A 15,050-nucleotide genomic window follows, 5' to 3' on the forward strand; every position below is an offset into this window, starting at 1 on the left:
AAAGTTGACATATCCTAGTATTTTTTATAGTTTTGTAAAATAAGGGCACAAACAATTTTATTCCGTAAGCGGTTTCCACACACTATAATTTCAAAATTTCACCCTATATTATTCATAATACACCATACATGATATGGTTCGTTGAAATCAGGCTGTTAAGCAGCTTTTAAAAATATAGGGTATTCCATTAAAAATAAAGCTTATGGACTTTGTTAGGCTTGCGTGAATCATCTTGTACATTCAAATTTAGGTTTAAAAAGCGTATATTTATATTTAAAAATGGACGGATATTAGCGTTTTTTAAAACTCTTTAAACAGGGACAGAAATAATTTTATTCCATAAGCACCCTATACAGGGTGCGCCAAACCTCTGGTTTTCTTTGATTACGGCTAAACTATGAGATATACAAAAAAATGTTTATAACAAAAGTAATGTGTATCAAAATGTGTATCTAAAATTATTTTCAATTATACTGGATGAGTCAGGACGACGGTATGAACCAAAGTTTTATTTTTTTAAATGGAACACCCTGTATATTAAATCATTTTTGAATATATTATTTAAAAATATGAAAAATCTGTATAAGATCTTATAGGTCTAAAGTTAATAATTTTCGAAATATTTACATTTTTATTGAGACAAATGGTAATATTTATAGGGTTGTGGATTATGTTTCCAAGGAAATAAAAATTTAAGTTATAGGTCAAAGCTTTTAGAATATAGTGTTATTTTTAAATAATCTAATATTTTTTACTTTTAGCCATAAAATATACAGTGTGATCACTATTTGCAAAAACCAAATTTTCTCATTTTTTTTAAATGGGACACCCTGTATATTAGTGTTGCATTTTGTAATAAATATTACAACCTTTCTTTTGGTATAGGGTTGTATGTACCTAGTAGTGATGTAACGAATGTCATTTTTTGAACATTCGCGAATACGAATGCGAATGCGAATATCTGCTACCGACATTCGCGAATGCGGATGCGAATGCGAATATTCTGTTTTTTTCTAATTTGTGTCTATTTTTGACATGTTTTCTAAATTTATAATGAAAAGTTAATGGATATTTAGTGTAAATAAATCTGAATCTTAAGCTTTACTACATAATACCAAATAATAAAATAAAGTGAAGGCTGATAATGTGATTATATAAGGTAAAGTTACTATTTCTTAATAAAAAAAAAGATGAGAATTTAACAGATTTTGATGTTATCAACCTAATATTATCTTCCAATTATTTTTTTCTGATATTTATATTCGCAAAACGTTCGCACAAATTTCTCGAATGCGAATACGAATGCGAATATGCAAAAATATGCGAATATTCGCGAATGCGAATGCGAATACGAATATTCGTTACATCACTAGTACCTAGCATGTTTCGTTTTGTAGATATCTTAAAAAAACTATAGATTTTACATTTTTGCGGATTTTTTATTTAAAAATTTTTTTGCAAAAAAAATAATTATAATCTGGTTTTAGAAACATACACGAAAATATAAAATATAAAAATAAAAACGTAATTAAAGATTAAAATAAATCGTATGCTAGTACAATTCAATTGATTATAATAACTTTAAATTATTTTCCAAAAAATATTTTACCATATTAATGAATGCATAAATTAGTTACTAAATTAAATAAACAACCAAATTTTAAATAAACCGTAGTAATTTTTCTACCGCAGCAACTTTGATGTACCAAATTAATTGTTAGTTATATTGTATTTACGAGTAAGATCAGTTAATAACTTTTTAATTTACCTACATCTTGAGAACGTATAAAGTATGCTTTGAAAAAAATGAACGTTATGGAAGTATATTAAGAAGTAAATAGTATCTATGTACCTACTCGTGTCACAAAAGCTGGTAATAATTTCTAATGGTTTCGCCCAAAACCAATGTGATATCCACCAATTGTTCGGTTGAAAAATTAAAATTTAAAATATAAAAAATTGTTACAAAAATTTCAACTACAAAAGTATTACCAGCTTTTGTGACACCCGTAAATACTCTTTATATTAATAAATAATTTGGCTGATACATTTAACATTCATTTGTTTCAAAGCATACTTTATAATAATTATTATATTCTCAAGATGTATGTAAGTAAATTTAAAAGATAAATTAAAAGTTTAACTAAATACAATATAACTAACAATTAATTTGGTACAGCAAAGTTGCTGTGGTAGAAAAATTACTAAGGTAGATTTAAAATTTGGTTATTTATTTAATGTAGTAACTAATTTGTGCATTCATTAGTATGGTAAAATATTTTTTGTAAAATAATTTAAAGTTATTAAATTCAATTGAATTGTACTAGCATACGATATATTTTAATCTTTAATTACGTTTTTATCTTCATATTTGATATTTTAGTGTATGTTTCTAAAACCAGATTATATTTATTTTTTTTTGCAAAAAATTTTTTAATAAAAAATCCGCAAAAATATAACATCTATAGTTTTTTTTTTAAATATCTACAAAACGAAACATGCTAGGTACCTACATAAAACCTTATACCAAAAGAAAGGTTGTAATATTTACTACAAAATGCAAAATTAATATACAGTGTGTCCCATTTAAAAAAATTGAGAAAATTTTGTATTTGCAAATAGTGATCACACTGTATATTTTATGGATAAAAGTAAAAGATTAGGTTTTGTTATCTATTTTAACATACTGGCAACGCTGAGAGCAACGGAAATGATTTTTAGAGAAGAGCAGCAGGAAGATCTAGAAAAATGGCAATCAGAAGGAAAGAGAAAACGAGGTAGACGGAGAAAAAGTTGGAACGAAGGAATAAACAAAGAACTGAGAGAAAGAGATATAGAAAAGGACCTATGGAACAACCGAACGAAGTGGCGATTGGAAGTCGGAAAAGGCGGAAACGTTATAAACCGACATATGCATAGTAGTATCGATTTTAATAATTAGTTGATTTCTAATATTGCAGAATAATCAAACAGATAGAGAAATTATTAAAGCTATCGTAGGTTGGCTTACTTATGAAGCAAAAAACTTAATTTTTAGGCGACCAAAAAATAGTTAATGGCTTAGGCTAAGAAATCCAAATAAGTATGGATTATTTTATACATATATAACTATCTTCACCTAAATTTTTAGCCAATTTGAGCATGACAGTGAAAAGTACTATCAGTTTAAAAATGACAAAAACTTTGATTTTCGAAAAACTGACTATTTTTAAAAAGTTGTATCCTCGAATATACTCGATGGATTTTAATTTACAAATGCTCATTTGAAAGGTATACGAGTATATAATCATAATCCCTTCTACCATAAGGTGTAGGAATAACAAACAACTCTTTAATTCTTATGTACAAATCTGCTCCATTCCTTTTTGTTCCTAGCTAACATCTTGGCTTCTCTCCAGGGCTTATCACGATTCTTCAATATTTTTGCTATCGCATCATCCCATGTTTCTTTTGGTTTTCTCTTCTTCTCCGTTTTCTCTTCTTCTGTTTCTCTTCTTCTTCGTGAGTCGCTTCTTGCTTCCGATATTGTTCTTGTTGGTCGCTTGCCGTCCATTCTTTGGAGATACCTCCACCAACTAAGCTGTCTCTCTTCTATAAATTCTAAAACTAAAAATTTTTTAATAAAAAATCCTCAAAAACATAACATCTATAGTTTTTTTTTAAATATCTACAAAACGAAACATGCTAGGTACATAAAACCTTATACCAAAAGAAAGGTTGTAATATTTACTACAAAATGCAAAATTAATATACAGTGTGTCCCATTTAAAAAAATTGAGAAAATTTTGTATTTGCAAATAGTGATCACACTGTATATTTTATGGATAAAAGTAAAAGATATTAAATTATTTAAAAATAACAATATATTATAAAAACTTTGACCTATCACTTAAATTTTTATTTCCTTGGAAACATAATCCACAACCCTATAAATATTACCATTTTTCTCAATAAAAATGTAAATATTTCGAAAATTATTAACTTTAGGCCTATAAGACGTTATACAATTTTTTCATATTTTTAAATATTATATTCAAAAATGATTTAATATACAGGGTGTTCTATTTAAAAAAATACAACTTTGGTTCATACCGTCGTTCTGACTCACCCTGTATAATCAAAAATAATTTTATATTATAGAACTCTTCGATACACATTAGTTTTGTTATAAACGTTTCTTGTATATCTCATAGTTTAGCCGTAATCAAAGAAAACCAGAGGTTTGGCGCACCCTGTATATTGATGTGACATGAAATGAAAAACATAAAAGTTGTGATATGTCACCAGATAAAATAATAAAAACAGATACGTAACAATAAAAAATATGTATTTGTAAGCTTCATGGACTTCGAAAAGGCATTCGATAAAGTACCTACGCATGTAAAATTAATACAGATGCTCAAAAATATAGGAAGAGCTGCGGAAAACCTGATATCCTCAAAACGAGGCGTCAGACAAGGTTACATTTTGTCCCCAACCTTGTTCAATGTTTACTCGGACCAGTTATTAAAGGCACTTGAGAGACGATCATATGGAACAAAAATCAAGGGGAACTACTTAATGTAATTAGATACGTGGACACTATATTAATTCTGCCAAGAAATATTGAAGGACTCTAAATTCTGCTTGTATTCATGAAGTAAGAGAGGAAATGGGCATTAAATAAAATCAAACAAAACCAAATCATCTCAGTTTAATACTAAGAACAAGAATGGTTAATTGCTGTTTGGTCTATACTTTTGTATGATGCAGAACTGTGGACACTAAAAATATTGACCATGAACAAAATCAAAGCGTTGGAAATGTGGATTCATAGATGGATGCTAAAGATACCCTGGACAGCAAGAAAAAGTAATGCGCAAGTACTAGGGAGGGTCAACAAAGATAGAGAGCTGCTAAAGACTGGTAAACATCGAAAAATGTCTTATCTGGGACATATAGTGAGGGGAAGTCGATATAAAATATTACAACTTATCCTTAAAGGCAAAATAGAGGGCCGTAGATGTGTAGGAAGTTTCTTGGTTGAAACACATTTGTGAATGGACTCGGATATCAAATGCAGGACAATTTATTGCACATTACAGAAGATCGAGATGTCGTCGCAATGATGATCGCCAACGTCGGATAATTCTAACATGACACGTGAAGAAGAAGATGTAATAATCCGAGTAACAAGTAATCTGTAGTTAAGAGATATATGAACTTAAAGATGCTTAAATAGCTCTTAAAGAAAAACGTGAACAAATAATCACTTAAGAACACAAACAGGTTGTAAAAAATCGTGAATTAAAATTAAAATAATAAAGATGAAATTAAACAGGTCGATAACGTAGATATCTATTTAAGTTACTTAGGTACACATACAACCTGTTGATCTTTTTAAACGGACTACATATTACCATTATTTTGGCGTTTCTTGATGCAAAGCTGATTTAGGAATTGTAGAAATATCTATTAAGACGAAATTTTTGAGTGGTGTTTTATTATTATTACCATTAGAAACTTAACAACAGTTGCCAATGTCTCGAATAAATTGGCAAAGAACAAAGAAACAGCTAAATTATGTACGTTGGAGTCTGTGTATAATTTAATTTACAGAGATAATTCACAAATATGACATAGTCTGTAGATAATAATTACTAAATCAAAGCATTCTGATTCTCATGCACATACCTACATACTACTAAAATTTGGTTGAAACCTTGGACAAAGGTCCTTAAATAAGGACGCCAGAAACAAATAGGATTACTAGATTTATTATTTATGTTTTGCTGCGATAATAATATAATTATGAACAAGAATAAATGATTATTACATCAAAACTAAACACTAAAGTTGATAAAAGTTTTACTACTTACCTACCTGTTAAACAGATTCACAACCAATGCATTGTCAATTTGCTTAGAAGGTGCACTGAAATATTTCTCGAAAAAAACAGACAAAGCCGACTACAAAAAATAAGAATAAATCAGTTTGTTGTTACCGGTGTTGCCATTGAAAATAGTAATGACAATTGAAACAACATTATTGTGCAGTTTCTATAGGTATTGCATAATAAAAGAAAATACTTGTAAATAATTAAAAATTTGTGACGTACCTAAGTAATCAATTCCATATTTAGTTAAATATAAAATATAAATATTATTATTAAATTTTGAAAAGTCAAATTCGATCGTTGCACGTACTGCCACCTAGCGGATGATTTACAAACTTATTTGGTAGTGGCTATTAACCGTCTTAAAGTTTCGCAAGATGTTTTATATTTAAACGTTATTAATTAATTATTATTAGAATTAGTATTTAGGTACATTCTTCTTAGATGAATATAATTTTTTCGTTCATACTTATAATGTAAATCTAATCAAATTTCAATAGCTAAATAATATTTTATGAGATTTAATCATATTTGCAAGGAAGTCGATCATCCAAAAGAAACCAAAAAATTAAATTAGTAAATATTAAACGTAGTCGAGTTAAAGACAAGCTCCAGGCCTGAGATATGCCCTCGAAAGGGTAAAAAAACCATTTTACCTTATATTTGACGATTTGTATCCCTGAGTCCCGTGGGCCGATTTTAGCTCACAAGGTCTCATTTTCCTTTTATATTTTTCTTCAGACGAATCAAAAACGTCATTTTGGATATTAAGCAGACTGCATCTTATAAGTACCTACTTGGGACATGAAATTCGGTTGGGAAAAGATAACCAGACGTGCGAGCTCCCGCCTACCGCATAGGATTAGCCTGGGCAGCGTTTGGTAAACTGAGTTATGTATTTAAATCGGACTTAAACATATGCCTGAAAAGGAAAATCTTTGACCAGTGTGTATTGCCTGTACTCACTTATGGAGCGGAAACATTAACACTCACAAAAAAGGTAGTGAACAAGATTCGCATAACTTAGAGGGCTATGGAGCGCCAGATGTTGGGTGCCTCCTACGGGACCGAATCCCAAACGAAGAAATACGTCGTAGAACAAAAACAACAGACGCTATCGAAAAAATCACGTCGCTAAAGTGGAATTGGGCAGGACACGTCGCCAGATTGTCAGACAACCGATGGACAAAACGTATTGTCGAGTGGAGGCCACGAGAAGAAGCTCTACGGAGCAGAGGGCTCCGTAGTGCTACGGCCCACCGACCAGATGGGCCGACGATCTGAATCGTGCTATCGGTAACTGGATGCCAGAGTCAGATGGAAAGAGGTGAGGGAGACCTATGTTCAGCAGTGGACGCGCACGGGTTGATGATGATGATCAAATACGTCAACACTATTACACTTCCAGAGGATTAAATAACGAATGCTCCTATTTTAAACGCCAGATTAAAGTTAAAATTAAAAGTGCCATAACTTTGGTTCTCGGCCACCTAAAGGCTTGCTAAACGCTTAAAATTTAGGTTTTGTTATCTATTTTAACATACTGGCAACGCTGAGAGCAACGGAAATGATTTTTAGAGGAGAGCAGCAGGAAGATCTAGAAAAATGGCAATCAGAAGGAAAGAGAAAACGAGGTAGACGGAGAAAAAGTTGGAACGAAGGAATAAACAAAGAACTGAGAGAAAGAGATATAGAAAAGGACCTATGGAACAACCGAACGAAGTGGCGATTGGAAGTCGGAAAAGGCGGAAACGTTATAAACCGACATATGCATAGTAGTATCGATTTTAATAATTAGTTGATTTCTAATATTGCAGAATAATCAAACAGATAGAGAAGTTATTAAAGCTATCGTAGGTTGGCTTACTTATGAAGCAAAAAACTCAATTTTTAGGCGGCCAAAAAATAGTTAATGGCTTAGGCTAAGAAATCCAAATAAGTATGGATTATTTTATACATATATAACTATCTTCACCTAAATTTTTAGCCAATTTGAGCATGACAGTGAAAAGTACTATCAGTTTAAAAATGACAAAAACTTTGATTTTCGAAAAACTGACTATTTTTAAAAAGTTGTATCCTCGAATATACTCGATGGATTTTAATTTACAAATGCTCATTTGAAAGGTATACGAGTATATAATCATAATCCCTTCTACCATAAGGTGTAGGGATAACAAACAACTCTTTAATTCTTATGTACAAATCTGCTCCATTCCTTTTGTTCCTAGCTAACATCTTGGCTTCTCTCCAGGGCTTATCACGATTCTTCAATATTTTTGCTATCGCATCATCCCATGTTTCTTTTGGTTATCTCTTCTTCTCCGTTTTCTCTTCTTCTGTTTCTCTTCTTCTTCGTGAGTCGCTTCTTGCTTCCGATATTGTTCTTGTTGGTCGCTTGCCGTCCATTCTTTGGAGATACCTCCACCAACTAAGCTGTCTCTCTTCTATAAATTCTAAAACTATATTTTTAAATCATTTATTATTTGCTGATTTCTCATTTTATCCATTTTAGTGACTCTTCGACTTATCCATTTGACTTTTTATTCTTTTTGTTAACACCCAGGATTCACATCCATAGGCGAGTACTGGTCTCATTTCGTTAAATTTTGACAATTAAATGAAAATGAAAATCATAAAATTTTGTAAGTTTTCTTTTTGTTCTTCTTATCCTATAAAATAAATCATATCTTTTGCAGTTTTGCAAATTATATCGTCAAAAAGTTGACATTATACAAAAAAAATGAGACCTTGCGCGCTAAAATCGGTCCATTGGACTTAGTGATAGAGCAAATATAGAGTACAGAGGGCTAGTTTTGACCCCTTCAAGGGGCATATCTCAAGCCCATTGGCACCTAGAGGGCTTAAAAAAATATCTGGACTACTTTTTAGGATACAATAATATACTAAGACACAAAAAGAACTTATATTATCAGTTGGTTGTAAACCTCTCACCTGATCACAACAACCTTGTGCAATTTCCGAGCAAGGATGACATACATCCACATGTGATATTTATAATCTTAAGGCATCGACTTAATGTCGACTACTATATAGCATATAATGTAGCAATAATGTTATTTAGAGGTTTTTACACCTATTGAAGTGGCTAGTTTCAATTACTTGTACACTGGACGTTTACACTGATGATGGTCAGTTTGACCGAAAACGTTTTGTACTTCCACACCACTGTGGATAAATTTTAAGAATTTTAATAAATTCATATACCTACATACAACAGAAGTGTTTACTTCATTCCACGTTGTTTTAACGAAGGTATACAGTAGGGTGGATCGATTATCGCAATATTTTTAAAAAAATTGACACATTGATTTGGAATACCCACCAAAAGTTTCCTTTAGTGACGACAATAAAAAAGTGTTATTACAACTTTTTGATAAAATTACATCTTCTGCCCTCTACCGGCCTTTGAAAAACGAAAAAAAAAATGTTGGAGTAATAATCACAAAATAAAAAAAAATTGACAAAATGAAATGCTGCGACTTTGGACTTTCAAGAAATTTTTTTTATGGAAAACGGATGGACGTTTTTTTAATTGATGTAAAAAAACCTTGTCTGACTGTTGAAAAATGCTGAACTTGGCTGTTGTTTTTGAGGTCGGAAAAGTTAAAAATATCTATTCCAAGCACAAAGAGCTTTCGCACGAAAAATTACATTACATAAAACGAATATTTGATCATGGTAAGGTCAAGAAACCTTACCATCTGAAGTCTACGGTGTCAGCATGCAGAATGGCGGCATGTGGCATGGAGGCTTTTATAGGAGGCTGTCATTAAAAGCATCCATGCCACATGCCGCCATTCTGCATGCTGACATCGTAGACTTCAGATGGTAAGTTTTCTTGACCTTACCATGATCAAATATTCGTTTTATGTAATGTAATTTTTCGTGTGAAAATCCTTTGTGCTTGTAATAGATGTTCTGACTTTTCCGACCTCAAAAGCAACAGCAAAGTTGAGCATTTTTCAACAGTCAGAAAAGGTTTTTTTTAATTAATTAAAAAAACTGCATAAGAAAATTAGAAGTACTTTTATATCGTACATGGGATCCATCTCTCTTCATAGTGGTATTTTTTAATCTTTTGACCATAGCTCTAAAGATGGCTTTATAAGCCGAAAGCGCTCAGCTAGGAATTATTTAATTTACACACTTCAAAAGTACACTTCTCCCTATTTACCTGTATTCGTAAGTGTGTACAAAACTATTTCAGTCTTTACATTCAATAATGATTCATCTAACATCCGACCTTTTATTATCCCACAAATTAATTTTGAAGCAGATAATATTGATCTTATTGATTGACAAAACAATAAAATATCTTGCCCTCCATTGCTTCAAGGTTTGAAAGTAAAGGATTTGAAAAATATTATTTCCGGATCTCCTGAGAAAATCATTAACATCGCTACATTTCCCTATCACACCCAATCTGTAGAGAGAATGGTGAAGATCGTAACTGAAGTATCTTCATCGGTTCTTGGACAAAAAGAGACAATTTTATCAAGGCAAAAATTGATTCGGGCAAAGATATGCCAAAATTTGAGTCTAAAAAAGACTATAAACAATAGATAATCAAAATTAAGGGGGAGGGTAGGGAGTGGGTAGAAGAATAAATATGACATATTTAAAAAATATTTAGATTGGATATCATTTTTATAATAATAACATGTACTTATTACTTAACTTTTCATTTAAAATCATATGTTCGTATTTTTTATTTTTTTTTATTTTTCAACCCCCGGTAGAGGGCAGAAGATGCAATTTTTTTGAAAAATCGCAAATAAAGATTAGGTTTGTAATACCAATTGGTAACTTTTGCGCACTATTCCAAAACAGTTTTTGAAACTTCGATTTTTCGATCCACCCTAGTATACAGCCAACTACAGGGTTTACCCTTTTTAAAGTTTTACCTTATATTATTAATTCTCTATTAATAATAAAATAACAGTAGGTATCTTTATTAACAGTTGATTGTACAAATTGTTTATTAACCTAAGTTTTTCCAAATTTCACGTCAAGTAAATATATTTACTTCATTTTCCCAACGTAAATTTTGATAATGTGGCGTTCCGGCCAGCTCATAATATTTATGTTTATTGGCACAGTCGTACATAATCACGCCTCCACTGTTACACGCACTCTTGATAATCTTAATTAATCATATCTCCAATGCCATCACAGGTTATTTTGACTCATTAATCTATTTTCTTGGTACCTGCCTGGCACTGAGCTTGTTGAGTTATGTATAGAACAGTTTAGACAGTCTAACTCGCAGGACAGATGCTGCAAAGAATGCAATCTGCAACAAAATATTTCTGTTATATGAAAATTGTAAAAGATAGAACAAGAAATTGAAAGAATGGTTAACAATATGCTACAAATATTTTAGACATATAGATATGTGATAGATATGTGCTGCTAACATTATCTTAACCTCTGATGCAAGTATTGGGACAAGCACAAGAAAGAAAATAAGTCTTAACATAAATCTTTCCTCTTTTCACATTTCGTCTAGAAAGAGTGTACCAGTATTTCAACAATTGTTGTCCAAAGTATTGCCCAATTTATTCTTATAATAGCGCTTACCATATTTGATCGATTTTTCTAAAAATTTCTGTTTTTTAACATTCTCTATGTTTGCTGATGTAGCTGTATTTCTAAGGTTTATTAAATCTATAAAGCACATCCATACTGGTCTATTCAATTCCTGTTTATGATTGGTCTTTCTTTCTTAAAAGTTCCCTTGGTTCCGTCAATTGGTTTCGGTTCCTTTATACGTAACTATTTGATTTGAAATATTCAACATTTACCTCTCCATTGCTCTCTGCGCCACTTGTATTTTATTGATTACTTTTCCAGTAAGGGTCAATATTTCTGCTCCAGACATTAGAACTGGGTATACACACGGATCAAAGACCTTCCTTTTCAAGCACATGGGAATATGGAATCTCTAATCTAAAGACTTCACTCAGTTTTCCGTAGGCTGTCCATGTTAGTCCTATTTTCCTGTTAAACTCATTTCTGTGATTGGTACTTACAGATACTTACAGGTACTTATAGGTATCTACTTGTTCAATTTGCGTGGCATTAGTTGAGATGTTTTTGGCCAATACAAGGTTGGTCGTGTATTATGTTTTGGAAAAGTTCATTTTAAGTCTCCTGTATAGGAGTCCTGAAGGTCTTGAAACAGTTGGCAGACAAGTATCAACTACTCGGTCTGCAGTAACGACTATGTCGTCTGCAAACCTCAAGTTGTTCAGAAACTTGAGTTTATTTATGTTGAGTCCAATATTTTCCCAATTATGGTTTCTCATTCTGTAATAAGGTGGCAAATAGTTTAGGGGAGATGACGTCTCCTTGACTCCTTGCCTCATACCCCTCACCAAAGAAAATGATCACAAAGACAAAGATCAATGTACAAAAGAGTTTTGTACCTATGATCACTACTACACTCTGTAACAGCTCTTAACATGGAGTTTTGTTAGACTGAGTCAAATGCTTTCTAAAAATTTACAAAGTTCGAATAGTATTTTTTAAACTAACAAGGCTAAGAAAGTATTCACCAAGTGGTGAAGTCTTTAAGTTGCCACTTTTTGTAAATCTAGCGGAAGGATTTGAGGAGTAAGGTACAAGTGGATTCATCGAACATCGAATAAGTCATATTTTTGGATTTTATTGGTTTCCAAATAGAATAATAGCTTCTGCTAACGTTTAAACCTAAGGCTTGAATACGTCATTAAATGTTAGAACAGCGTGAAACTCAGGTGTACGATAACTTGTACATAGGTGAGATTGTGAATACAATCTTAGGATTGGACTGTATGAGGATTGCTAGTTTGCTGGTTCAAGTCGGAGTATAAAGGTTTTATACAGATAATATTAATATGTAGATAGGAGTCTTACCAAGTTGTGAAGCCTTGTTTAACACTAGAGCCGGTCACACACACGAGTTGACTGTTCTCGTTCCAAGTGCCTCGCGTTTTTACTGCTGCGAAATCGTGTATGGCGTTCGTGCCCGACGTTTGATTGTTCGTTTCAGCCCAAAAGAAAGGCTGTACCCTCAAGAGATGAGCGGTACCGACTTGATCCGTCGAAAGATCGTAAAGAAAAAGAAAGAGGTTGCACCCTCGTGGCGAGTGGTACACGTTTTACCGGCGTAGGAGAAGAGAGAAATTCTCAATCGCAAATTGTCCAAATATTGTTTATATGTAAGGGTGAGGAGAGAGGGTAAGAAATAGGAGGGATGAAATGCAAGGGCTGGCTTGAGATTTATTTAAAGTTAAGTGTTTTAATAAGAGATTAAACACAGTAAAAAATATAATATTTTTGACATGTGAAAATTTAACATCAGGTTTTTAGTTCGTTTAGCGCTTTCCTTGTCGAATACTGCAAATTGTATCAAGCAGCCATTTCCTCTGAGGGGGCAAAATGTGCTGTGATAACTGACGTTTGCCATCGGTATTATCAAGGCATCTCTGGCGCTTCGGGGAGGAATTTTGATTTTTTCAGAAAGTCCACAAAGAAAAAGAAATGTTTTTCCTGTAGTTGGCTGTATACCATCAATCACAAAATTGGAAAAAAATCTTTTGTAAAAGGTATACAATTTTTTATTAAAAATCCTTTTAAAGGGCTAAATCACAACAAAACGTTTTCGATTTTTTATAAAATCATCATCAGTGTTAAGATCTAAAAATAAGTATAAACGAATTAATAAATGCAAAGTTGGTATTTAAATTTTGACTAGGGTTATAATAGCAAGTTGGTTATACTTACAAACTTGATGCTAGCTGAGCCACAAAAGAAAAATATTAGGGTAAACACCCTTTAAATATCACATTGATGCGTTATAAGTGCATACTTTGGAAAAATTGCCTTGTGATGGTTACATGGCAACTGGGATAATGCCCTAAGGTAATGTATATCCCAACACGTGGGATCCAAAATTTTCTTGTTTACATACCGATGACTTAATGGCAAATGAATGCAAAATGAAATGAGTGATGTTTCTGAAAGGTGTCAAAGGACAGACCGGCAACGTGACGTATAAGTTACCCTGTATTACCACAGCCAGCTAATTGTAATAAAATATTTTTTAAAAGAAAAAAAAAAGAAAAAAGGAAAAAAAAATTTTTAAGTCTTTTATTACAATTAGCTGGCTATGGTAATACAGGGTAACTTATACGTCACGTTGAAGGTCTGTCCTTTGACACCTTTCAGAAACATCACTCATTTCATTTTGCATTCATTTGCCATTAAGTCATCGGTATGTAAACAAGTAAATTTTGGATCCCACGTGTTGGGATATACATTACCTTAGGGCATTATCCCAGTTGCCATGTAACCATCACAAGGCAATTTTTCAAAGTATGCACTTATAACGCATCAATGTGATATTTAAAGGGTGTTTACCCTAATATTTTTCTTTTGTGGCTCAGCTAGCATCAAGTTTGTAAGTATAACCAACTTGCTATTATAACCCTAGTCAAAATTTAAATACCAACTTTGCATTTATTAATTCGGTTATATTTATTTTTAGATCTTAACACTGATGATGATTTTATAAAAAATCGAAAACGTTTTGTTGTGATGTAGCCCTTTAAAGGGATTTTTAATAAAAAATTTTATACCTTTTACAAAGGATTTTTTTCCAATTTTTTTTTAGAAAGCTTTTGTGAGATATTAGTCTACTTGGTTTGAGTCTGGTGACTATAAAAAGGGTATCTTCGGTCGGTCTGCTACTTCTTTCGTTACACCTCTGACAATATCTACCACTATTGAATGCTGATACTGCTCATTTCGGTGCTGCTCATTTGGTTATTTTGTTATGTGGGTATTTTATGCAAACTTGTGGGTTTTTTTGTAATAAAATAGCTATATTTGTGTCGCTATTATCAAAGAAAAAATAAATGAATGGAGTAGAGAAGTTTATGTTTAATTTAACAGCTAAATTTAAGATATATGGAGAACATCTGGATATCTTAGCGGAACATTAAAAAACCATTCTTTTGTATCACCCACAATCATTTTATATCTTCCATGTGTATTACAATTGGCCCATCGCCAAATTGCGAACAATCGTAATTTTTGTTTAAAACCACAGTAAACTAAACTTAATCTTTGTGTGAAAAACGATCAACATTATTATGAAATATATTGA

General features: G+C 31.9%; 1 protein-coding gene and 1 long non-coding RNA gene across 51 annotated transcripts in view; one reads left to right on the plus strand and one right to left on the minus strand.

Annotated features, from left to right (window-relative positions):
- LOC114337907 (titin) overlaps positions 1-15,050 on the plus strand; it is a 213,688-nt gene that overhangs the window by 94,843 nt on the left and 103,795 nt on the right. The gene's annotated exons all lie outside the window — the stretch shown is intronic.
- Positions 10,528-15,050, minus strand: part of LOC126892918 (uncharacterized) — a 77,040-nt gene continuing 72,517 nt past the window's right edge. The window contains exon 4 of the long non-coding RNA XR_007701043.1: positions 10,528-11,192. This is a non-coding gene — a long non-coding RNA (uncharacterized LOC126892918). The remainder of the gene's footprint in view (positions 11,193-15,050) is intronic.

Source organism: Diabrotica virgifera, chromosome 9 (genome assembly GCF_917563875.1).
Source record: "Diabrotica virgifera virgifera chromosome 9, PGI_DIABVI_V3a".
Classification (NCBI taxonomy): Eukaryota; Metazoa; Arthropoda; class Insecta; order Coleoptera; family Chrysomelidae; genus Diabrotica; species Diabrotica virgifera.